Source organism: Elaeis guineensis, chromosome 3 (assembly GCF_000442705.2).
Source record: "Elaeis guineensis isolate ETL-2024a chromosome 3, EG11, whole genome shotgun sequence".
Lineage (NCBI taxonomy): Eukaryota > Viridiplantae > Streptophyta > Magnoliopsida > Arecales > Arecaceae > Elaeis > Elaeis guineensis.
The window spans coordinates 43,434,602-43,460,456 of NC_025995.2; positions in this window are offsets into that span (position 1 = coordinate 43,434,602).

The window sequence follows — 25,855 nt, forward strand, 5'->3', positions numbered from 1 at the left end:
GTTTGAAAATAGTTTTTAATTTTATAAAATATTTTACATTCAATCATCTAATGATCAAAACTCTAATTTTAGATCTAATATATATTATTTCAGATCTAAAATAAAGTTTTAAAATTTTTTTCATTATTCATCATTATGAAAAAGATCGTGCAGTACCCCTACACGCCATAGGAGATCCCATCGAATGGGTAAATAGGATTGCAAAATTTTGATTTCTCCTATGATCAGATGGCTATGAGGATCTATCTAATCAAATTACTATACTACTTAGATTTTAAATTAATTATTTAAATCTAATCTAAATAATTAAATTTAGATTTTATAAAGATCAGCACAAACTATGACAACTTTTGCACTGTAAGGGTTAAACCTTATAGCGAGCAACCTTATATCAGTTTGTGCGATCAGATCTATAATTAATTTTAGATCTAAATATATATTATTTTAGATCTAATCTAAAATAAATTATAGATCTAAATGCACATAATATCAGGTTATATATAAAAAAATTCATGTCATAAGAAATTGGATTCTGATACCATTTTGAAGGAAAAACTGGTAGTTCAAAGCATGTATTTTTTAAATTTTACAGTAAAAAATAAAAGATTAAATATTTTAATCTTCTATACATACCTTAGATCAGATCTAAACTACTAATTAAGAATTAATAATATAAAAAATTTATATATAAAATTTGATATAAAATAGAAAACTGCATCGATCATAGTGATGCCCTGAATCTGATCAAACCTTTAGATCACATCGGTTGAGTTCAGAACTCATCACCTTTTTATGGATCGATGATCTCCACTACTGATAGATATGGTATAAAGCTCTTACTAATGCTGACTAGCTACACAGGTCATCCGACCTCTACAGATCATCCACTCGAAGTCTTGATCGGATCTTCCTTTATAGGAGTGTTAGCTCGCATCGAAGGCTCTAGATGGCTGATCCAAGCTTCTTTCTTCGAATCTCCTGGACTCCTCTAGATCAAAAGATGAAGCTTTATAAAGAGATAGTAGTATGGGAGATTGAACAAGACTCACTCCTATATTTTTCTTCTCACAAAGTCTAGAGTTGAAACCCTATAGATCCTACACCTCACGCCCGAGAGGAAGAACACTTCCTCTGTTTCTTACGTACGGAAGCTAAACCCACTCTCAACTTTTTATGCCCCAACTCTTAGATTTCTCATATCAAAAATCACTTCTAATCTTATAGAAAACTGATCCCTTCTTAAGGGTGGCGTCCCATGGAAGATAAGGATAAGGAAAAGATAGTTTCGGTTCAATTTCAAATGTTGGTCGATCCTTATCACCAATTCAAATCAAATTTGAATTAAATTTTGAATCAAACTTTATCCTCATATTATAAACTCAGAAAGAGATTGACCAACATCATAATGGTATAAAAAATTTCATGCAAAAATACTTTATGCATGGACAAAGGTGATGGTGTGAAGAGAAGAGTCCAACTCCATTTGGACTCTAGATTTTCATTCAAATTCAAACCCATTTGAACTCAAATTTAAACCAACCAATTTTTAATTTGAAAGAAATTATATGTGGATGTGGAAAAGCTTCTAGGCATGAAAAAAATTTATATAAAAAAAATTTCTCGTATGAAGAATAAGAGGGCGTGGAGAAAAGAGGCGCAAGGGATTTGAATTCAAATTATTTTCTCATCCAACTAGATTCTTAACCCAAGCAAATTAGGTTAGACCTAATTAGACAACTAAATCTAATCTCATTTAGTAATAAATAGACTCAGTTAAATTCTAATCAAATCAAAAATTAATCAAGCTCAAGTTTTAATCAAATCAGAAATCGAACACCCTTAGCGATTAGGTCATCTCATAATCTAATTGAATCTAATTTAATTAGATTTGATCCAAACATCAATACTCAATCAAATTAAGCTAATTAGTAATCTAATTACTAGGTAATCCTCCTATAATTTACCAATAATTAGTGAATTAATTTATTATAATTTTTGTACAGGATTAATCATCAATCGAATTGACTGTTTTATCTTAAAATGATTCTTAATCGTCGATCAGCTATATGATCAGTTAAAAATTTTTTTTTGAGTGTGATCCCATAGGTTCAAACCTAAGCTAGTAGTATAGAAATAATCTTTCTATACCAATCAAAGTGACCATCTAGTAATGATACCCGACATTCGGATAGATCGAAAGATTGTGAACCATCATTCAAGAATCTATTGGCATATGGTTACCATATAATTTATCTCTTTGACCCAAATACTCAAGATAACCTAAGGTTTAACTGTCAACCCTGATATGGTCATTCATATTATATTTTAACTTTTAAAATTCATCACATGAATTATCACGATCGAGATTTTACTGAATTGAAACACACTGACATATTAACTCCTACTTATTCAGAGGGGTCAATTTTATCTTGACTCATACACTGACTTCTCAAGTACTTGACTGTATCAAAAAATCTTTCAACAATGAATTAGAAATTTAGATAGTCTGACACTAAAGCACAGTAAGTTACCTGCAAATTATCATGGTGATCTCAGGTCAGAGAGATACTTATACCCATATCCTTCGTGAGCTACTCTTGACAGCAGAGTGCTCAGTAGTTGGTTAGTTCAGTAAGATGTACTCCTACAGCTCACTTGTATGCCATGTCAGTGTCTCCACACTCCTTGGTTAAAAGGACAATCAACATACATAGCACACAACAACCTATACTTGATGTAGCTATCCTCCTAATAATAGTATATCATTTGATCGTGAACTTAAGATTTAAGGACTAAATGATATATCCTCCTATATCGAATCAAATAATCCTAAGAACTTTATCACATAACAGGAGTTCAAAATAAGATGTACACGGTGATGAGAAAATCAAATCATATTTATTAATTTAATAATTTATATACAATTACAATAATAAGCTCAACCATCAACAGATTGATGATTGGCTTTGAGACATAATTTTCAATAATATTTTCATACCCACAGCTCATTTGGGATGTTGTTTGACTGAAGGATTGAATTACATGATAACTTGCCACTAAAGAATATTTTGATAATTTTTCATCAAAATTTTAAATCTTTCAGATAGTTATGACACATTGCTAGACATCAATCTTAACTTATGAACTCATTAAAATTAAAAGAGTTTAATTCAAAAAGTAATTAGGGAGAGTCCTGGTTGATTGGGACTCTTGAACTGACCTAATCGATCAGATTAGGGTTACGTTGAGAGTCTATATCCACTGCTGGCTAGATTTGAAACCCAATAGATCACACACTTTAGGATTTGATCTTGATCTAATTTAATTAGAATTTAATATAAATTTTAAGGGTTAATTTGATATGCTAGCATAATGTATTAATCCAAGTTCCTAAATTGGTTCAGTTCAAAGTGTTTGAGCTAAACTATATCAATTATTTTGACCTAATAGGATTGGGCCTATTTTAATTGGATTCTTATCCAACTTAGAATAGTTTCAAGTGTGGAAGGACTCCTCTGTGCCCACCAGGTCTCACACCAAAATAATATTGCCTCCCTCACTTAATTAGTGTTGGAAGGTGAAGAGTCCTTAATGAAGGCTCTTATCTTATCTTACCGCTTTGTTTTCTCATCTAGAACCTTAATAATTTCATGCCAATTTATTATAAAAAATTTATGAGGCATATAAGAGGAGGAGTCCTTCTATGTGAAGGCTCTCGTATGCCAAAATAAATCAGTGATTTATTTCACCATGTGAGAAGGTGGAGCACCAAAAGTTGGCACCCCTTGGTCCTTCCTCACATCCCTTCTTCACCTATTTATATGGGGTGTCCCATATAGACCAGGTGCTAGATTTTGGATGAAAATCAAAGCCAAGTGATGTGTAAAAGAGAAAAAAAATTTTGAAAAAAATTTGAGAAAAAGGTAAGGAAAAATTAAGAGGCAAATGTTGTAAGAAGGATGGTGAGAGAATTAGCAAGTGTTGTTAGTTTACCCTAAGATTTGATTTTTCCATGTATTGGAGCCCAAAATCAAATCCCAGGTTGTGAGACTTTTGAAGAGTGTCTTCTTGGCATAATTTTGATGGCAAAGTCGAAGGTGACTGGATTTTGGTGTGATCATACTTTGAGTTTGAAGCTGACAATGTTCTTGAGAAGATAAGGCTGCGGCAGTGCACCGGTTAGGAAGGACCTTGACCAACTGTCATGTGGATCACCATTGGAGGGCTTCTACTTTGAAGTTTTATGGAGATCACCATCATGCCATATTACTTTTTAGTGAAAGTATAAAATTCTATCTCTTTGTATACTTGCTTTGTTTTTATCGACATTGACAAGGTGATTCTAAGATTTGGATTTTGGTTCGATAGTTTTAACTGTTAAAGCTATTGATATGTTTGTTTTTAAAAATTTTAAAAATTAATTTTTGCTGAATGATCGAAACCCAATACTTGGGTTTGTCACATTTCATGTGGAGTCTATTCTCTATACCTTTATGTATTTCTACTCAAGGCAATCGCGTATATTCCTGCTCTATGCGCTTGGATTTATGGTGAGATCTTGGCTCTTTAGTGAGGACTATGAGCTATTATCTTTACAATACAATGTTATGGCATCTGATGGCATGACATTCAATTCTGCAACTATCATAAGAATCAGAATGTATCCTACACATTTACAGCATACTCAGCTTCCATTGGTTGGTAGCTTGGAACCCTTCCAACATACCGACCAACATAATTCAAGAATATATACTGATGTAGAGATTCTGCCATCAACATCAGTGATCCTCCCACTCTTAGCTCTAATCCTTCTTCAAAGATCAAAAATAAATTCTTAGTGCTTCTCAAGTACTTCAGAATGTTTTCACAGCAATCCAGTGCTTTTAGGTTAGATTCGACAAATATCTGCTCGTGACTCTCACAGCAAGATATACGAAATTGAGTACATAGCATGGTATACACCTATACCCAAGAAAATAATGGATCCCTCTTAGAGGTTTCTATGCTGAACCCTTTCAGCACCTCTTCTATACACTTGTTTATGAAAAAATAAATGTCCTTTAAGATCTATCCCTATAGATCTTTATTCCCAGAATATAGGATGTTTGCACTAGGTCATTGATGAAAATTCTATATGCAACTATATTATAACTAATATCAGTATGGGACCCTCTCACTGACCTTCATGTAAGCACATGGTTCCTTCTTGTTTTTTATGAAATCAAATAATTTGATCACATCATTTTGAGTTGTCTGCTTAATTCCATGAATGGATCTTCACAGTGTGATCACCATCACTAGAAATGAAATTCATAGGCCACTGCATATAGATACCTTCCAAAGATATTCATTCAATAGGACTATCCACACATCTATTTCTCGAAATTGATGTCGAGCATCACCTCGTTATAGGTTTCGGGATATCTCTATATACCCAATCTTTCTTGAAAAACACTTTCTCTTAATCCTCTATAAGAATATCAAGTACCTTTCAAAAGGATAGGAGATCCTACTAGATCTACAAGATAGAGGAGGTACTACATATACTGATGAAGGAAAGCGTGGTAGGTGATGTGCATATATTTTTTAAAATTTTATAGTAAAATATATATAGATTAAATAATTTAATATATAATGCATGCATAGATCAAATCTAAATCACCATGCAGAATCTATAATATGAACTAATATGCATGTATGCACATCTGAAATCTAAAATTCAGCAAATATAGATCATACCTAATTTATATTTAGATCACATCTAAATATTAATTGAGATCAAAACTTTATACTTGAGCACGGATAGTAGATCACCGTATCCAAAATCTATGGTAGATGATTCTTCATGATGCTTGACAGCTGCACATGCATCCGGCCTCTATGAATATCCACACGAAGTCCTTGTGCTGATCGATCTCCTCGGGAGTGCTAGCTCGTGAAGACACCATCCTTTGACTGATCTAAGAGAAACATGATGAAGATGAAAAATAAAGAGACCCTCTCCTTTTCTTTCTGGATCCATGCATCTGATCTCTACAATAGAGATCAAGAGAAGAACCCTTTCTTCTCAATTTTCACGCATAAGAGAGAACCTTTCTCTCTTCCTTTCACACCCTTAAGAAGAACTTTTTTTCTCTAATTTTCTATAATAAAAATCAGATCTAATCTTATTTCTCATGCTAAAAATTATATGAAATCTTGAGATTTAAAAAAATCCAAAAGGAGGATCCAAGAGAAGAACCGTTCTTCTCTCTTCTTCTCCCTTTTTCTTCTTGATCTAAAACTCTAGGAAGCCCCAAACATCCAACTAGATTTTTTTTGATATTTATTCTATAAATTTTTATGTAAAAAATTAGATCTAATCTAATTTATATCTTAGAAAAAATTAGTAAAAAAATATGAAAGAAGAACTCCTTCTTCTTCAAGGCTGCATGCAAGAAAGAAGACCCATCTTCTTCCTTGATCTGGAAATCTAGGAAGCCCCAAATGCTCAACCAAATTTTTTTGATATTTTTACTCTAAATTTTTATATAAAAAATTAGATCTAATCTGATTTTTATCTTAAAAAAAATTAGAAAAAAAATCTGAAAGAAGAACTCCTTCTTCAAGGTTGTGCGCAAGAAAGAAGATCTTTCTTCTTCCTTCTCTTTTTTTTGTTGGGAAGATCTTTTCTTTTCCAATTTTTTGCTGTATAACTAGCAAAGGAGCCTCCTTTTGACACCCAAAAACCAGCAAGCAAAGCCTGATAAAATTATATCAAGATAGGGAAGAGAAAAGGGTGTTGGTGTGTGGATGTTGGGGCCTCCAACTCTTGAATGTCCCTTCTCCTATTTTTTTTTCTTTTGGGAAACCACCAAAAAAGAGAGACTCCCCTTATTTCTTTTCATGAAAGAGAGGAGAGGGCACACACCAAATTTGGAGCATAGAAGCTCACATTAAGGAGAGATAGGGCATGGAGATATTTAAGCACATGGGGTGTTTCTAAGTTAGTTAAGTCCTATTCCAAATAGGACTCAAAATCTTGATCAAATCCTAACTAATTCTTGGATTCAATCCTAACTAACTTAAGAATTAGTTATCACAAACTAACTAATTGGGTCCTAGCCCAATTATTAGGCTCCAATCAAATTTGTAATTAGTTAGATTAAAACTCCATTGATCCAGGGATTGATTCTTGATGGATATCAAGGAAGCTATTTGATAATAGGGCTCGATCCAATCAAGCCTATTATCCAATAAGATTTGATCCAATCAAAATTTATATAAAATAATTTCATATTCATGAATTCCTCAGATCAATTGAAACAAGCCCTATTATTCAATAGGGATGCATCCAATCAATCCAAAATCAATCTAATTGAATCCAATTCAATTAGATCTAATCCAATCTCAATTGTTCAATCAAATTGAGCCAATTAACAATCATATTATTAATTAATTATTCTTTTAATTTATTAACCATTAGTAAATTATTTATGCAATCTTTGCATAGGATTAATCATCAATCAAATTGATAATTAAACCTTTCAATGATTCATAATCATCGATCAGCTATTTGATCAGACAAGTACTTCTATGTGTATGACCCCACAAGTTCAAACTTAAGCCGATAGCACAAGAATAATTTTTGTACTAATCAATATAACTATCTGCAATGAGATCCGATATCTAGACAGACCGAATGTATGCCAGCAACACTTTAGAACCCATGTGGATATAGTTACAGTATAATTCATCCCTTTGACACTTGATGCTCAAGGATGATTTTGGGTTAAACTGTTAACCCAGGAAGAGTGGTCCACATTGTGTCTCAATCTTAAAAATTCTGTGACTCCTCATTAGGACTACTTTGGCCAAAGTTTAGCTAAATTGAAACACAGTGATGATCATCTCCAATTTTATTTGGAGTGGTCAATCCTATCTTGACTCGTACTTAAACTTCACAAGTACTTGACTATATCCAAAAAATTTTCATCATTGAATTAAAAATTTGGATAGTCTGACACCAAAGCACAGTGAGTTGCTTGCAAGTCATCAAGACAGCCTCAGATCTGAGAGACACATATACCCATATCCCATCAAAGCAATCCTTGACAGCAGAGTGCTCCGAAAGTGATCACACTCAGTGAAATATACTCTTATATATCACCCGTATGCCATACCCATGTCACCACACGTCTTGGTTAAGAGGACAACCAACTAATATGGCACACAACGACCTACACTCGATATAATTATCATCTTTGTAACAATTGTATTATTTGATCGTGAGCAAGATTTAAGAATCACATGATAAATCCTCCTTTATCATTTTGGTAGTAGTTCTAAGGACTTCATCATAACATATGAGTTTTATTTTGAAAGATGTATTCCTTATGATGAATCTGCTAGATAACAATTATCATTTTATAATTCATATACCTATATGGAACACAATCATCTACAACCTAAATGATTGACTTTAGGACACATTTTTCAACAACTGGCTCATCATGAAAAAGTTCTAACAGGTCTTATGACTCATTGTTCTTTAGAGACTCTTTCTTTGAGTTTATCCTCCCATTATTTTCAAGAAAGCAGCATAATTGCTCACAATCACATTGTGAACCACTAGAAAGAGGAAATGACATCCCAAACCTTTTAGGATACCCATAAATGAGCTCTCAAGACCTATCCTTTAACTTGTCCACCATACCATATCTCATATGGTGTAATGGAACCAATTTTAGAGGAAAACTAAATTAAATTTCAAAAATTAAAGTTTGCTCCTAAAGAAATAAAGATTAAATCAGTGAAGTTCATAATGGATCGAACCATATTTCATACAGTGCCATTCCTCCTCATAGATACCCCATTGAGTTAAGGTGTACTAAGAGGATTCCATTATGAAACTATGCCATTTCTTGAGATAACCATGAAGTTCCCAATTTGGTATTGCATCCTCGATCTAATCAAAGTACCTTTAGGATTTTTTCAGTTTACCTTTTTACTTCACATCTGAATTTTTTTAACCTTTCGAAGGCTTCAGATTTGTATCTCATATACATACCTATACCATGACTAATTATTGGTAAAGGTAATGAAGTAAAGATAACCTCTTTGTCTGGCTCATCAAATGGGCCGCACATATCAAATGTGTACAAGGGTAAGTATGACAGCGGTCCAATTCTTTTGTCTGCCAAAAGACAGCATGGTCATTAATCTTCAAAGAGATGATTCATAGACTAGATATGACTCCAATCAATGAGCCCAAAAGCTCATATTTTTCCAATCAATAAATCATTTCTTCTCCTATATGACCTAGCCAAAGGAACCACCTATATACTTTAGATTTATTTGATTTCTGGATCTCTTTGACCCAATGACATTCACTATTTGCTCAAATAAGTTTACATATACATCAACATGCAAATGTTAGAGAATTATATTCAAAATGATAATCGACGAGATTAGGTACCCACAATCACAGTGCAACTTTTGTCCCATCGTCGACTCAAAAGAGTCACTTCATCTTTCCTCAACCCTCTTCCTTCCCTTAGACCCTATATTGAAGTGCGTAACATGCACTAGAGTCTAATACTCAATTGGAAGAAGAGAAAACTGTAAGATCAATTTGAGCAACTCGACATATCTTTGAAAGGTGTGCTATATCTCATTAGGCTTTTCAGGTATGTACCTCTGAACTTTTCAATATCCTGTTAGTTACCAACATATTGACCAATTCAGTTAAGGTGCTATATTATTTATTCATATAACAATTTCACAAAATAGCCATATGAAACAGGGATTGTAGGATCAAATCCACTAGCAATTTCTTATGATTATCACATTGAGCTTTTCAAGCTCTTCAATATCTTTGATCATTATCAAACAATGATCATGGACAAACTACCCATCACAAATCTCATGCGCTCTGTGACTCTGATCATATCACAACTGCTGTAGATGAATTAGTATGCCATTGGCAGTTTACTTGTCCTTATGCATACACATTGGAGTTCATCAACAATGTACTCCAATTCATAGCATCTAACCTAATTGTCAATGTCCAACCATTTGTCAAGTATAGCTTGTTGACTATGGATGGGACAAGTTGATGACATAGGATTAATTTGGTCAAGAACATGGCTTAATTTTTAAAAGTTAAGAACTATTCTTAGATTTTGAGCCAAAATATATAATTGATTTCAGTTAAGTGGTTGATATCTAGGATTCGAGCTAGAAGATTGAAAGCTAACAGAATTAACCATAGAGAGTAAAGATTTAATTAGATGATTATACATATAAAAATTTATTTTAGAGATTTTAAAAATAAACAAAGGCTCCCACTAATTTTTCAAGTCACTCACACTCCTCGAGTGGAGAAACAGAAGCCCTAATGCGATAAGTAGTTCTAATGGGTGCTACGGTCACATCAATGTATGGCACCTCACCTAATAGTTATTAGTGACATGTACACCAATGCGTGGATAACTCTTTGTCCAGATGCTTCTCTAAGCATATTACAATAACTGATCTCTAAGTCTTATAGCCTTACCTAATAGTTATTGGCATATTTCTCAGTTATGTTCGTGATCTATTTTTCACCAGCGAGTGCAAAGCTGTCATTGGGACCCTCACCTAATAGTTATTGGGCCCAACCCCATCTTTATCTCGAGGTATCTAATGCCAATAGAGTGGTTGTACCTTTCTGATGCAATCGAACTACTATAACCAATCGAGAATGATCATTATCGAAAAAGGCACCCGCATCTCTACAATAGTGGAAGACTGATACACTTAATATTTAGTGAGCGGATTTAGGTCAGGTCTCTTCTAATAGTCACATACATCTGATGTAGATGACTAATCTAGTTTAAGTCAGTACATCATCTCATGTCTGACCAACCTAGTCGACATGGGTAAACTCGAGTCAATAAGTAATCTAATACAAAATATAATCTCCCAAAATAACCAGGTAAGTGAAGATGAGTAGGGGTCCCTCCATTACTTTTTTTAGACATCAATAAATTAATCAGATCAGATAATAGAATCAATTAAAGAACTACCATCTAAAACTTGCCTTAGACACCAAATTGGTTGATTAAAATTGATAAGGTTAACTTATAGACCCGGGCTCAAACCACTGAGCTAAATTCAGTCTTGATTTAATAAATTCACATCACACATGAATCAATTTTGATCAACTACAATTAAATTCAATTTTAAGCCCCTTTGACCTAATCTCAATCAATTTTTGATTAGGTTTGATTAACTGCTCAAAATCAGAAAGGGTTTAATCCTGATCTAAACAATGATCCAACTTATAGTTTAGTCTTTAAACCTAATTTGTTCAATCCATATCCAAAGCCCATGTTTTACGTATTGAAATTTAGATCTTAAAATTATAATTTTAGATCTTATAATTTTGAATCTTAATTCTTAATTAAGTATATTATTTACATGAGTTTAAATTTAGTTCTCAAAATAATTTTTGATCTAAACTATTTGTATTGTATATCATACAATTTTGCTATCTGCAAAATCGAATCGACTCGCTCTGGTACTCAAGTCAAATTATCATAGTGAGATGACTCAACACTGAGACAAATAAAAATCTATCGACCTAGCCTGTACTATTGAGTGGCTTATCAGTAAATAAGCTGACCCACCAGAGTCTCGAGTTGACTCCAACAAAAATAAGTCGACTAGCCAAGCATTCAAGTTGATCCAAACAAGAATCAAGTCGACTCTACAAGCATGCCAGTCATAATTTCATAGTTTCATATAAATAGAACTTAGGATTTTGGATCTAAGATTTTGCAAAAATTAAGTTTCAGATCATGTGTCAAAAATTATATATCACATATATCATTTACTAATCTAAAATGCATATTTAAATACATGCATAAATAGATCTAAATCTAAAATATGTATCACATATAATTTTTTGTTTACTGTTTATCTTCATAGAAAATATCATAATTGGCAATCCTACACGTTAGAAGAGAAATCCATCGAATGGGCAAGACAGAGATTTTAATCCATTCTTCCTCTTATGATCAAACGATCATAGTGATTATCCCAATTCAATTACTAAGCTACTAAGAGATTAATCTAACATATCATATATGTAATCAATTAAAATTTAGATCTAATTATCTTTCACATGTCAGACATATGAACAATAATTCAAATCTATGCATACAAGCATATATCGCTTGTATGAAATAATTTCAGCAATCATACTAGATCCAAATTATACCTTAATTAGTGTATTCAGATCTAAAATTAATTTTAGATATGAATTACTCATGATTTTTTATAGATCTGAAATAGTTTTAGATCTTAAATAAATCTGTAATCACATTACAACATGCAAAAATTTTAGATCTACCATTAATTAATGTTCTACATCATTTTAGGACAACCTTTCAGCACAACAGGGTTATATCAGGGCAACATTATTTCAAAATGATGTCTAGCATCTAACTAATGTTCAAATTCGATTTCTACAAATTAGATTTCAGATCTGAGGGGTTTCATATTCGTATCAGAACCTAACTGTAATACCACTATTAGAAAATGTGATGGTTTTATGCGTGTAATTTTTAAATTTTTATAAATAATTTATTAAATGGTTTTATGCAACGAAAGTAAATTAAATTAAAATTTTTTTAATTTGACAATGCATTAGATCTCATCTTTAAACCACATGGTGGATCTTGATACGAACATGTCACCATGACCTGAAATCTGAAAATAAAAACAAAAGACATCAGAAGAAAAATCAAAAATCTGATTTTTATACCTTCAGATCCTAGAGATGTCCAGGGTTTGAGTCGTAGGCGCATAAGTGCTCGATCTCTGTTGGTATCCATACAGAGATATCTGATTAGAGCATCGAGTCCACCAGTGTGCTATCACCTTGCAGGCCTCGCTTCTTAGCTTTGGATCTAAATCTTCTTCTAGAACTCGAAGAAGATGAATGCTGCGCGAACTCTTTCGCCCAAATCTGACGGGATCTGAACTGAACGACCAAAAAGAGAAGAAGAACCTTTCTTCTTCTCTTCCTCTCTCTCTTTTTCTCTCTTTTGGATCTCATCTCATCAGATTATAGGTGTGGAGATGAAGGAAGAAGGGAGGGTGGCGCTAAGAAGAAGTCTCACGATAAGAAAGAAAACCTCCCAATATTTTTAGCACACGCCCACCTTTCTTTCTTGATTTTTGTCACACAAAAATCCAATCCAATGCCCTTCTTTTTTAGATATTATCTCTTTCTTAGTTTGAATCAAATTCAAATAGAAAGAGAGATCAAGATAAGGAAGGATGACACATAGAGGAGGGGCGCCAACTATTAGCGCCCCCTTTTCTTTCACACACACAAATGTGCGTCCTTCTTTTCTTAATCTTTTGTTGCATAAAAAATAAGTTTCTCATGCCACATCTGATAAGATTTGATCCTATTTTGAATCAAATTCAAATAGGAAATAAATCTGAAAGAGAGAGAATCCTAGATAGGGTGGGGCACCAATTTCATGCACAAAAGAAGCAAAGGGGGCATGTTTCCACATGCATCCACCTTCCTTTCTATGTGATATCTAGAGAGAGAAGCTTAGTAAAAGTGAGCTTTAAGGGTTAGATTTAATTTGGTTCTTATTTGGTCCCAATCAGATTCAAATCGAATTCAAAAGGCTGTCAAAACTGATCCAATCAGGATTGTAATCCAAATCTAATTTGAATAATTGAATCCAATTAGCATTAAATTAAATCAAACCCAATTAAATTAAATTAAATTTAAATTAATTAAAATTTGATCTATAATTTAATTAATCTTAATTAAATTATAATATTTACAATTAAGTCTCTATGCTAACAATTAGCAACTGCCAAAACTATAACACTTATAAATTTACAGTTTCTAAAATTCAAACCAACAATCCAATTAATAATTTGTATATGATCCAAACTGTTGATCAGATCATGCTCTTTTTGTGTGTGACCCCTTAGGTACTATTCTTTTTGGTAGTGAGACATATCGTGATCTTCATTACAATATCATCGAAACTCCTTTCGATGGATTGGAATGATTTCAACTCATCCCAATAATGATCATTGATCCACAAATGATCCTAGTGAGTTCTCACAATCCACCAGTGATGTCTAGCAGCATATAGTGGCAATCTAATAGAATAGAAAAGATGAACCCTTAGGTGCAGTTACCGTGTGATACAATCCCTCTATCGTGAGTCCTAACTAGATGGAGGTCATGGAGAACTCATCAAATCCCATCGTTAGTCATATGCCAGATTTGTTTGACTCGAGTTCATTTGTGAATCTTGCAAAAACTCTTTTTCAATATTCACATTTGCTCCGATCAGAGACTTTTTGAACTCATTCTTACGAATCGTATAGGACTACTTCTTTTCTACTAAAATTGATAGATTCAATCTAGGTGTATCCTACTTCAAAAAGTGAACCTGAACCTACAGTAGCCAACATACACAGCAAAGACCCGATGGCTAGGGACTAAGAAAATGTGCAGTCAAACTAAGTAGCCTCACTGTGAATAGCCAACACACCATAAGTCAAAGGATCAGTCACACCACTGCAATATCAAAAAAATTACTAATGAGTAAGTAGACATCCAAGTGGTTTCTCTAAAGAAAAAATCATCTTTTTTCTTTGTAGAATCTTCCAGATTTCATCAAATCTGAAATGGAATAATTTAAAAATTTTATCCTATGCTATTTCAGATCTAATATCTATTAGATCTAATTTTATTATCTGATATTTAAAATCTAAAATTAAATCTAAAAGTATGAGAAGTATAAACATACCTCAAGGATAATCTGATTATCTTGTAGATGATCTCAGCACAGTTCGAGGTTCTAATGTAGCCACGCAAGCACCTAGTCTCTACCGGTATCCACTCGAGTAAGACCTATAACGTCTTCTCCTCATAAATCTACACTCCAAAAATCAGATCTCTATCTGATTTGAAAGTGCTTCAAAACTCCTTCTAAAGTTGGAGCAGTAGCCTGTCGAAGATGTCCTGCAGCCTTCCTGTTCTGGGCGTCACCATACCTTTTTCTTGCACCAGATGAATATCCAACTCCTTGGACGCGGAGAGGGGAGATAGGAGAGCAGGGAGGATGTAGAGAAGAAGGGAGGGGATGGCAGTTATTGAGTTTGGTGCATAAAATAACTTCAGCCCTTAAACCCTAGGCGTAGAAGGGTTTATATAGATCCTGTATGCTGTGCAGTGCCACATCATTCAACCAATCAAAAAATTCCAATAAATTTTGAAAAATTTTTGATTGATTGCTTGATGTCATCTGATCACATCAGATAAAAACCCAAGCCTCTATCTCAAAGTTGGCACCAACACTAGATAAGGACAAAGAGAGGTTAGCACCAAAGAGTCCAATCTTATCAAGACTCTCCAACCTTATCCACTTGGGGCACCCACTTAATCCAATTGGGCTCGTGCTATAATCTGATTATGGCATCCAATTTGATATCGTTTGGCTCCACAAAAATCCTCCAATAAGCTCTTGCCAAGTGGCCTTCAATTTAAGATCTATATGTCAACTTTTGACAAATATCCTAAAATGAAATTGGCAGGTGACAGGAATTAGCAGGTGCTTGTCTTAAATTCATCTCATGAATTAAGACAAGCCTTTTTTGAGCTGGACAAGCTTCATTTGGACTAAGAAAAATCTTCTCAAGGTTCTCTGGGTGAGTCAAATCATATTTGGCTCAATAGAGATAGAAAAGATTACACGAGGAGAAAATTAGGCTCAATCGTGTGCTAGCACGATTTCCTTGAACCTAATTGAATCTTATCCAAATCAATTGGGTTAGCCCAATTGATGACATCCAGACCTTAACCCTTGTTTGTGTGACCCAGTTAGGTTCAATTCTATATGGTAATGAGATATGTCATGATCTCATCATCGACATCATCGAAACTCCTTTCGATGGACCAGAACTCTTTTGATTCAGACAATTAGAATGATCGATCATCAATATCATTCTAATTGCATCCAAAATCCATCAGTGACATCTAGAAATATGTGGTGATAACCCATCAAAACTGAAAATGAACCTCTTGATGCAGCTACCTATTAGATATGTGCCCTAGATGCCAGATTGGCTGATACATTCCTGTACAAATCTAAGGGCAAATTTATAATTTTGACTATAAATCAATAAATAGATTTTTCTTCTATCACATTGTGTACATTGTGTCTATGATACATCCTTTGAGTTAGTATGAATATCAATTCATATTTTCAAGAGTTAAAAATTTAAGGCATGAATTTACATAACTCATAAACAGCTCCTAACCATAGGATCATCATGAGGATGGTGATCGATCCAGAAGGTTGGTGTATGATCGCTTCCTTAGGGTAGATGTGTCTTGAGTCTACAGTATGGAGACATTGGAGTAAGAGTACAGGTATTCATTGAGAATGAGAGTACTGAGCGTGACCATCTCGAGCAGTCATAAGGAAGTCTACCTTCTCGTCGATGACTAGCTCGATGCTGCAGTTGTGTGTCTGTTTCTTTGACTTGAGGTGCATCGATAGTTCACCTTGAGTGTGTTATAGTTTGACTACACCATAACTCGGTCTTCTAGTCATTCAAAACTCTGAGGTGTATGTTGGCTATAACATATTCATTATAGGAACTAGGTCACACCAAGATGGGATCTATCAACCTCAATAGATGAGAGGAGTAGTCCTATGGTGATCAGAAGATCAAGTCCTTAAGCCCATGGCCATGGCAGAGTGAAATAATTAAAAAAAATTTTCCATTGGGGTTTCACATCAGACTCGGATCGATCAATTGATTCATATGACTGATGTTGGGTTTGACGAGTTCACCTTAACCCTAATTCAGTTGGGACTCATGATAGAGGAACTCAATCACACAGGTAGCTGCATCGAGAGGTTCATCTTCAGTTGTGATGGGTTGCCACTACATACTACTAGGTGTCACTGGTAGATTTTGGATGCAATTAGAATGATATTGATGATCGATCATTCTAATTGTCTGAATCAGAAGAGTTCTGGTCCATCGAAAGGAGTTTCGATGATGTTGATGATGAGATCACGACATATCTTATTACCATACAAAATTGAACCTAACTGGATCATACAAATAAGGGTTAGAGTCTGGATGTCATCAATTAGACTAACCCAATTGATTTGGATAAGATCCAATTAGGTTCAAAAAAATCGTCCTAGCACACGATTGAGCCTAACTTTCTCCTCGTGTAATCTTTTCTGTCTCTACTGAGCCAAATATGATTTGACTCATCTAGAGAACCTTGAAAAGATTTCTCTCAGTCTAAATAAAGCTTGTCCAGCTCAAAAAAGGCTTATCTTAATTCACGAGATGAATTTAAGACAAGCACATGCTAATTCCTGTCATTTGCCAATTTCATTTTAGGATATTTGTCAAAAGTTGACATATGGGTCTTAAATTGAAGGCTACTTGGCAAGAGCTTATTAGAAGATTTTTGTGAAGCCAAACCATATCAAATTGAGTGCCATAATCAGATTATGGTGCGAGCCCAATTGGATTAAGTGGGTGCCCCAAGTGGATAAGGTTGAAGAGTCTTGATAAGATTAGACTCTTTGGCACCAACCTCTCTTTGTCCTTATCCAGTGTTGGTGCCAACTTTGAGATAGAGACTTGGGTTCTTATCTGATGTGATTAGATGACATCAAGCAATAAATTAGAATTTTTTCAAAATTTATTAGAATTTTTTGATTGGTTGAATGAAGTGGCACTGCGCAGCATACAGGGTCTATATAAAACCCTTCTGCGCCTAGGGTTTGAAGGGCTGAAGTTATTTTATGCACCAAACCCAATATCTGCCACCCACTCCCTTCTTCTCCATATCCTCCCTACTCTCCTATCTCCCCTCTTCATGTCCAAGGAGTTGGATGTTCATCTAATGCAAGGAAAAGGTATAGTGACGCCTGGAACTGGAAGGCTGCAGGACATCTTCGACAGGCTGCTGCTCTAACTTCAGAAGAAGTTCTGAAGCACTTTCAAATCAGATAGAGATCTGATTTTTGAAGCATATATTCATGAGGAGAAGATATTCTAGGTCCTACCTAAGTGGATACTGGTAGAGGTCAGGCACTTGCATGGCTACATCAGAACCTCAGACTGTGCTGAGATCATCTACAGGGTAATCAGATTACCCTTGAGGTATGTTTATACTTGTCATACTTTTAGATTTAACTTTAGATTTTAAATATCAGATAATAAAATTAGATCTAACAAATATTAGATCTGAAATAGCGTAGGATAAAATTTTTAAATTATTCTGCCCCAGATTTGATAAAATCTGGAAGATCCTACAAAGAAAAAAGATGATTTTTTCTTCAAATGGTATCAGAGCCAGATTTTTGGCTCTATTTCAGATCTAATTTAGATCTAATTTTTTATATTTATTTATTTATATTTAAAAAATTTTAGATATCACATTAAATATGATAAGATCTAAAATCAAAATATTTAAAATTAAATCTAAGAAGATCTAACATGCATGAGATTCATGACTAGACTAGGATTAGTTGAATCCATGAACAGTCATAAGTTTTATGTTTTAATAAGATTAAAATATGAATTAAATTTAATTTATTCTCTTTTTTTTGATGTTATAAGTATTATAATTAGATTAAAAAATAAAAAATAAAATTTTAATTTTTTTTCATAAAATTGATCTGTTGCATGCCTAGACTAGTTATAGAATTGTTCCAGTAATTTATCTAGAATAGATTTAATTTTGAATAGTTTAATTTAAATCTTATTTTTTAGATATTATATGTGATGTATCAGATCTGAAAGCATATTAATTAGATCAAGTTTTGATACATGAGATGTATGCAAAGCATGTATTAGTTAGATCTTAAATTGTATATGAGATATGTAAATTTAGATCTAACTAGTTTTGTAGTTAAATTTATATTTTTGATTAAGATATTCTTCATGGATGTCTAGTCATAAGAACAAAGTAGGATTTTAAGACCCTCTCTTCCCATTCAATGGGGTGTTCTTATGACGTGTAGGGGTGCTGCACGTTCATCCTTAATCAGAAATCAAAACTTACTTTTCTGCAAAATCCTAGATCCTGAAATCCTAGAATTTATTTTATATATTTTGTTTATGAACCCAAACTTAATTAATGAATTAAGTTTATGAAATCAATTTGGTCTAAAATAAAAAATTTCAAATCTAAGACATTTTCATAAAATTGGGTTTGGGCTTGGGTAGCTCAATTAGGTCTAGCTGTTGATCAAACTGAATCAAGAGTTGGTTTGGTGGGATCATGAAAGCTAATAATTGACTAACCTAATAGGATTAAGTCTGGGTCAAGGTTGAATCATATTTAGATATGACTCGATCAAGTTAAGACCTAATTTGGCTCAGTGGTTAGAGTCTGGATTGTAGGCTAACCCAATTGGTTCTGGTTCGATAATTTGGTATCTAAGATAAGTTAGGCAGATGCGATCGACTAATTTTTAATTGGGAGCTACTTGACTCAAATATGTTCTTATCGAGTTAATGGCATATCCCTTCCATCGATCTCACTTACCTGGCCATATGTGTTGACCCAGTTCTGATTTGAGGTGGCTAACAATTCAAGCTGACCCATACCACTGGGTTAGTCATAATTGTTATGATAATGTCAAGTCAAGTTTAATGAGACCTAAATCAAATCTCTCTAAGAAAATATTAAGTCTAGATCTTCCACCATTGTGGATGTGCGGGCCCTTCTCGGGGTTGATTATTCTCGGCTGGTTACAGTGGCTCAGTTGCATCGAAAAGATGTAACCATATCCATTAGGCATTGGATACTACGAATTAGAGGATGGGTTGGGCTCAATATTTTGGATACAGTGAAGGATCCAATCAGGAATCTAGTTCGTGCAAATGGTGGGTCTGATTTAACTAAGGATTAGAGTAATATTTCAGACACAGTGAGCTTCATGAATTAGAGACCAAGTTTTGGGTGCAACATGATTAGAGAATCATTGGACAAGAGTTGTCCACTCATCGGTTGACCCATCACCAATAACTATTAGGTTAGGTGATGAGCCAGTCGGTGAGACCGCACCACCCACTAAAAATCACTGATCATGGAGATTTTTACATCTTTACCAAGGGAGTGTAGGGATCTAAAAAATAATGGGAGCCTAATTTGTTTAAAAATAAAATTCCTAAACAAATTGGTTAAGTCTGATTACAAAATCTAACTAGAAACTTTTGACTCTCTATATGAAACATGTCTGCCTCAAACCCCCTGACCAAAATACTAGACACCCACAGATTGACTGGATCCAATTTCAAAGACTGGTTAAGGAACTACAGAATTATTCTGTGTTTCAAAAAATTGACTCATGTCTTGGACCAGGACCCACCTGCCATGCCAGCACGTCCGACTGCTGAACAGAGAGCATCTCTGAAAAAGTGGACGGATGATGATAACAAAATAAGGTACTACATGTTGGGTGCAATGTCTGATGACTTGCAGTGCCAGCATGAGAATATTTTGACTATCCACCAAATGTTGGCTCACCTGCAAGAGTTGTTTGGTGAACAAAGTCACACGGCCAAGTATCAAGTCTGTCAAAGACTTTTTAAGGCCAAGATGCGTGATGGGCAGTGAGTCCAAGATCATTGTTTGACAATGATCAAGGATCTTGAAAAGCTTGAGAAGCTCGGTATCATCTTAGACAAGGATTTTTAGATTGATGTGATCCTTCAGTCCTTGTTCGATGCATATGGTCAGTTCATCATGAACTTCCATATGCATAAGATGCAGTATACCTTGGCCGAGCTAATGAACATGCTGGTTACGGTTGAGCTTTCTATGAAGGGTTCAAAAGGCTCAGTTCTTACTATGGAGTGATTTTTTTTCAAGAGAAAGTCTTTTGGAAAGAAAAAGAAGTTTGTGAAGAAGCAGAAGGTGGATGGCAAGAAGAAGAAGATAGAACCGAAGAAGAAGGCTGCTGATAAGGGAAAATATTTTCACTACCAATCAGACGGCCATTAGAAGCAAAACTGTCCTCAATACCTGGCCACCCTAAAGAACAAGAACGATGGTCCTTCTGGAGGTATGCTCATTTTAGAATCTAACCTTATGGTTTCTTCTGCATCCAGTTGGGTGCTTGACTCTGGTTCTAGTGCTCATTTTTGTACTTCTATGCAGGGTCTTAAGGAGAGCAGGAGGCTGAGAGATGGAGAGATGATCCTACGCATCGAGAATGGAGCAAGAGTTGCTGCTGTGGCCATAGAAACCTATCCTCTGTGATTATCGTTAGGATTAGATTTAATTTTAAGAGACTGTTATTATGTGCCTGCAGCAAGCAGGAATTTGATTTCTGTTTCGTATTTAGCACAAGAAGGCTATGTGACTAGCTTTCATAAAGATCATTGTAATATTTTTTATGAAAATAATAAAGTTGCAAATGGTTTTGTCATTAACGGTCTCTATCAGTTACATGTTGATGTATCTATATTTAATATCAAGCAAAATGTGAATGCCATAGGAATTAAAAGGCCTAGAGAAAGTCTAAATAATAGGTATCTGTGGCACCAAGGCTAGGTCATATAGTGGAAGACAGGGTTAACAAATTGAAGAAATTTGGGCTATTGAGCACGTTGACTTTCGAGTCATATCCAGTTTGTGAATCATGCCTTCAAGGCAAATTGACCAAGTTTCCTTTTGTGAGACATGGGGAAAGGGCTACAGACCTACTTGCCCTAGTACATATGGATGTGTGTGGCCCATTTGATGTGCCAGCTAGAGGCAACTATGTCTACTTCGTTATCTTTACTGATGATATGTCTAGGTATGGATATGTGTTTCTAATGAAACATAAGTCTGAAGCTTTTGAAAGGTTCAAAGAATTCAAACATGAGTTAGAAAAACAAACAGGAAAGCCCATTAAGGTTCTTCGATCAGATCGAGGAAGTGAATACCTTAGTCGGGAGTTTCTAGACTATCTTAAGGACAATGGTATAGTCTCTCAATGGACTCCACATGGAATGCCTCAACTCAATGGGGTTTCAGAATGGAGAAATTGGACCCTATTAGATATGGTCCATTCCATGATGAGCTTCACAGATCTCTCTGAATTTCTTTGGAGACATTATCTCATGACAGCAATTTATGTATTGAATAGGGTTCCATCTAAAATTGTTCCTACAACACCATATGAGATATGGCATGGTAAGAAGCCAAGTCTGAATCATCTCAGAATTTGAGGTTGTCCGGCTCATGTCAAGAGACAGCAGACGGACAAGTTAGAGTTCAGGTCTTTTAGAGCTCGATTCATAGGATATCCTAAAGAGTCATTAGGATACTATTTTTATATTTCGAAAGATCATAATGTGATTGTGAGTCGAAATACTATTTTTCTTGAAAAATAGTTTATTCAAGATGGTGGCATTGGAAGAATAATTAAACTCAAGGAGAATGTCTCCCAAGAGCAACGAGCTAAAGAACCTGAGGAACCAAATCAATCAAAACCAGTCCTAACACAACCTCTTTCACCTCGTAGATCGATTAGGGTTTTCCATCCTCCTGAAAGGTACTTAGGTACCATACAAAAGGATGTAGAGGAAATATTCATCACATAAAATGGGGTTCATGGTGATGATCCCAAGACCTATGATGAGGCGATATCAGATATCGACTCCAAGAAATCGTTAGAGGCAATGAGATCAGAAATTGACTCGATGCACTCAAACCAAGTCTGGACCTTGGTAGATCCACCTGAAGGTATTGTACCTATTGGGTGTAAATAGATCTTCAAGAGAAAGATAGGTGCAGATGAGAATGTGGAGACATTCAAGGCTAGGCTCGTAGCGAAAGATTATAGTCAGCGTGAAGGCATTGACTATCATGATACCTTCTCGTCCGTAGGCATGCTAAAATTCATCTGTACATTGCTTGCTGTTGCAGCCTATTTTGATTATGAAATATGGTAGACAGATGTGAAAATGGCGTTCTTAAATGGACATCTTGAGGAAGATATCTATATGGAACAGCCACTTGGTTTCATGTCCAGTGATGATGATCACAAGGTCTGCAAGCTGCAAAGGTCCATTTATGGACTTAAGCAAGCATCTCAGAGCTGAAATACTCATTTCAATGATGTGATCAAAATATTTGGTTTCATCAAGAATGAGGAGAAACCATGTATGTTCAAAAAGATCAGTGGGAGCGCAGTTGTCTGTTAGATGTGTGTCCTAGATGCCAGATCAGCTGACACATTCCTGTACAAATCTAAGGGCAAAATTATAATTTTGACTATAAATGAATAAAAGGGTTATTCTTCTATCACATTATGTACATTGTATCTATGATACATCTTTTGAGTTAGTGGGAATATAAATTCATATTTTTAAGAGTTAAAAATTTAAGGCATGAATTTACATAACTAACTCATAAACTGCTCCTGATCATAGGATCATCACGAGGATGGTGATCGATCTGGAAGGTTGGTGTACGATCGCTTCCTTAAGATAGATGAGTCTTGAGTCTACGGTGTGAAACACCGAAGCGAGAGTACAGGTATTCATTGAGAACGAAAGTACTGAGCGTGACCACCTCGAGCAGTCATAAGGAAGTCTACTTTCTCGTCGATGACTAGCTCGATGCTGCAGTTGTGTGTCTAGTTCTTTGACCTGAGGTGTATCGATGGTTCACCTTGAGTGTGTTATAGTTTGACTATACCATAACTCGATCTCCTAGCCATTCAAAATCCTGAGGTGTATGTTGGCTGTAGCATATCCATTGTAAGAACCAGATCGCACCAAGATGGGATCTATCAATCTCGGTAGATGAGAGGAGTAGTCCTATGATGATCGAAAGATCGAGTCCTTAAGCCCATGGCCATGGTAGAGTGAAATAATGGAAAAGAGTTTCCATTGGGTTTCACATCGGACTCGGATCGATCGATTGATTCATATGACTGATGTTGGGTTTGACGAGTTCATCTTAATCCAAATTCAGTCGGGACTCATGATAGAGGAACTCAATCACACAGGTAGCTGCATCAAGAGGTTCGTCTTCAGTTCTGATGGATTGCCACCATATACTGCTAGGTGTCACTGATGGATTTTGGGAGCAATTAGAATGATTTTGATGATCGATCATTCTAATTGTCTGAATCAGAAGAGTTCTGGTCCATCAAAAGGAGTTTCGATGATGTCGATGATGAGATCATGACATGTCTCATTACCATATAGAATTGAACCTAACTGGGTCACACAAACAAGGGTTAGGGTCTGGATGTCATCAATTGGGCTACCCCAATTGATTTGGATAAGATCCAATTAGGTTTAAGGAAATCGTGGTAGCACTTGATTGAGCCTAACTTTCTCCTCGATAATCTTTTCTATCTCTACTGAGCCAAATGTGATCTGGCTCATCCAGAGAACCTTGAGAAGTTTTCTCTTAGTCTAACTAAAACTTGTTCAGCTCAGAAAAGGCTTGTCTTAATTCATGAGATGAATTTAAGACAACACCTGCTAATTTCTAGCACCTGCCAATTTCATTTTAGGACATCTGTCAAAAGTTGACATATGGGTCTTAAACTGAAGAGGATTCATTGGAGAATTTTTGTGGAGTGTCCACATGTCCAAACCACTTCAAATTGGGTGCCATAATCAGATTATAGTGTGAGCTCAATTGGATTTAAGTGGGCGCCCCAAATGGATAAGAACCAAAGAGTCCTGATAAACTTGGACTCTTTGGCGCCACCTTATTTGTGCTTATCCAATGTTGGTGCCAATATAGGAGAGAGCATGGGGATTCTTATCTGATGTGATCATATGACATCACTCCACCAATCAGAATTTTTTCAAAATTTATTGGAATTTTTTGATTGGTCGAATGATGTGGCACTACGCAGCATACAGGATCTATATAAACCCTGTTGCACCTAGGGTTTTGAGATAGAACTTGTTTTATGCAAAAATCCTATTAGCTACCACCCCCTACCCACTTCTCTATGTCCTCCCTGCTCTCCTTTCTCTCCTCTTCACGTCCAAGAAGTTGGACGTTCATCTGCCAAAGGTACAAGACGTGGTGATGCCTAGAACAAAAGGCTGCAGGACATCTTCGACAGGCTGCTGCTCCAACTTTAAAAGGAGTTCTGAAGTACTTTCAAATCAGATATTGATCTGATTTTTGGAGCATAGAATCATGAGTAGAAGACATTCTAGATCCTACCTAAGTGGATACTGGTAGAGGCCAGGCACTTGCGTGGCTACATCAGAACCTCAGGCAATGCTGCGATCATCTACAGGGTAATTAGATTACCCTTGAGGTATGTCTATATTTCTCATATTTTTAGATTTAATTTTAAATTTTAAATATCAGATAATAAAATTAGATCTAATAAATATTAAATCTAAAATAGTATAAGATAAAAAATATAAAATTTATTCCATCCCAAATTTGGTGAAATCTGGAAGATCCTACACAGAAAAAGGCGGTTTATCCTTCTAGTGGTATCAGAGCCAGGTAGTTGGCTCTATTTCAGATCTATTTTAGATCTAATTTTAATTTTAATTTATCTAATATTAAATGATTTCAGATATCACATTAGATATAATAAGATCTGAAATCAAAATATTTAAAATTAAATCTAAGAAGATCTAACATGCATGAGATGCATAACTAGACTAGGATTAATTGAATCCATGAATAGTCTTAAGTTTTATATTTTAATGAGATTAAAATATGAATTAAATATAATTTATTATTTATTTTTTTTAATATTATAATTGTTATAATTAGATCAAAAAATAAAAAATAAAATTTTAATTATTTCAT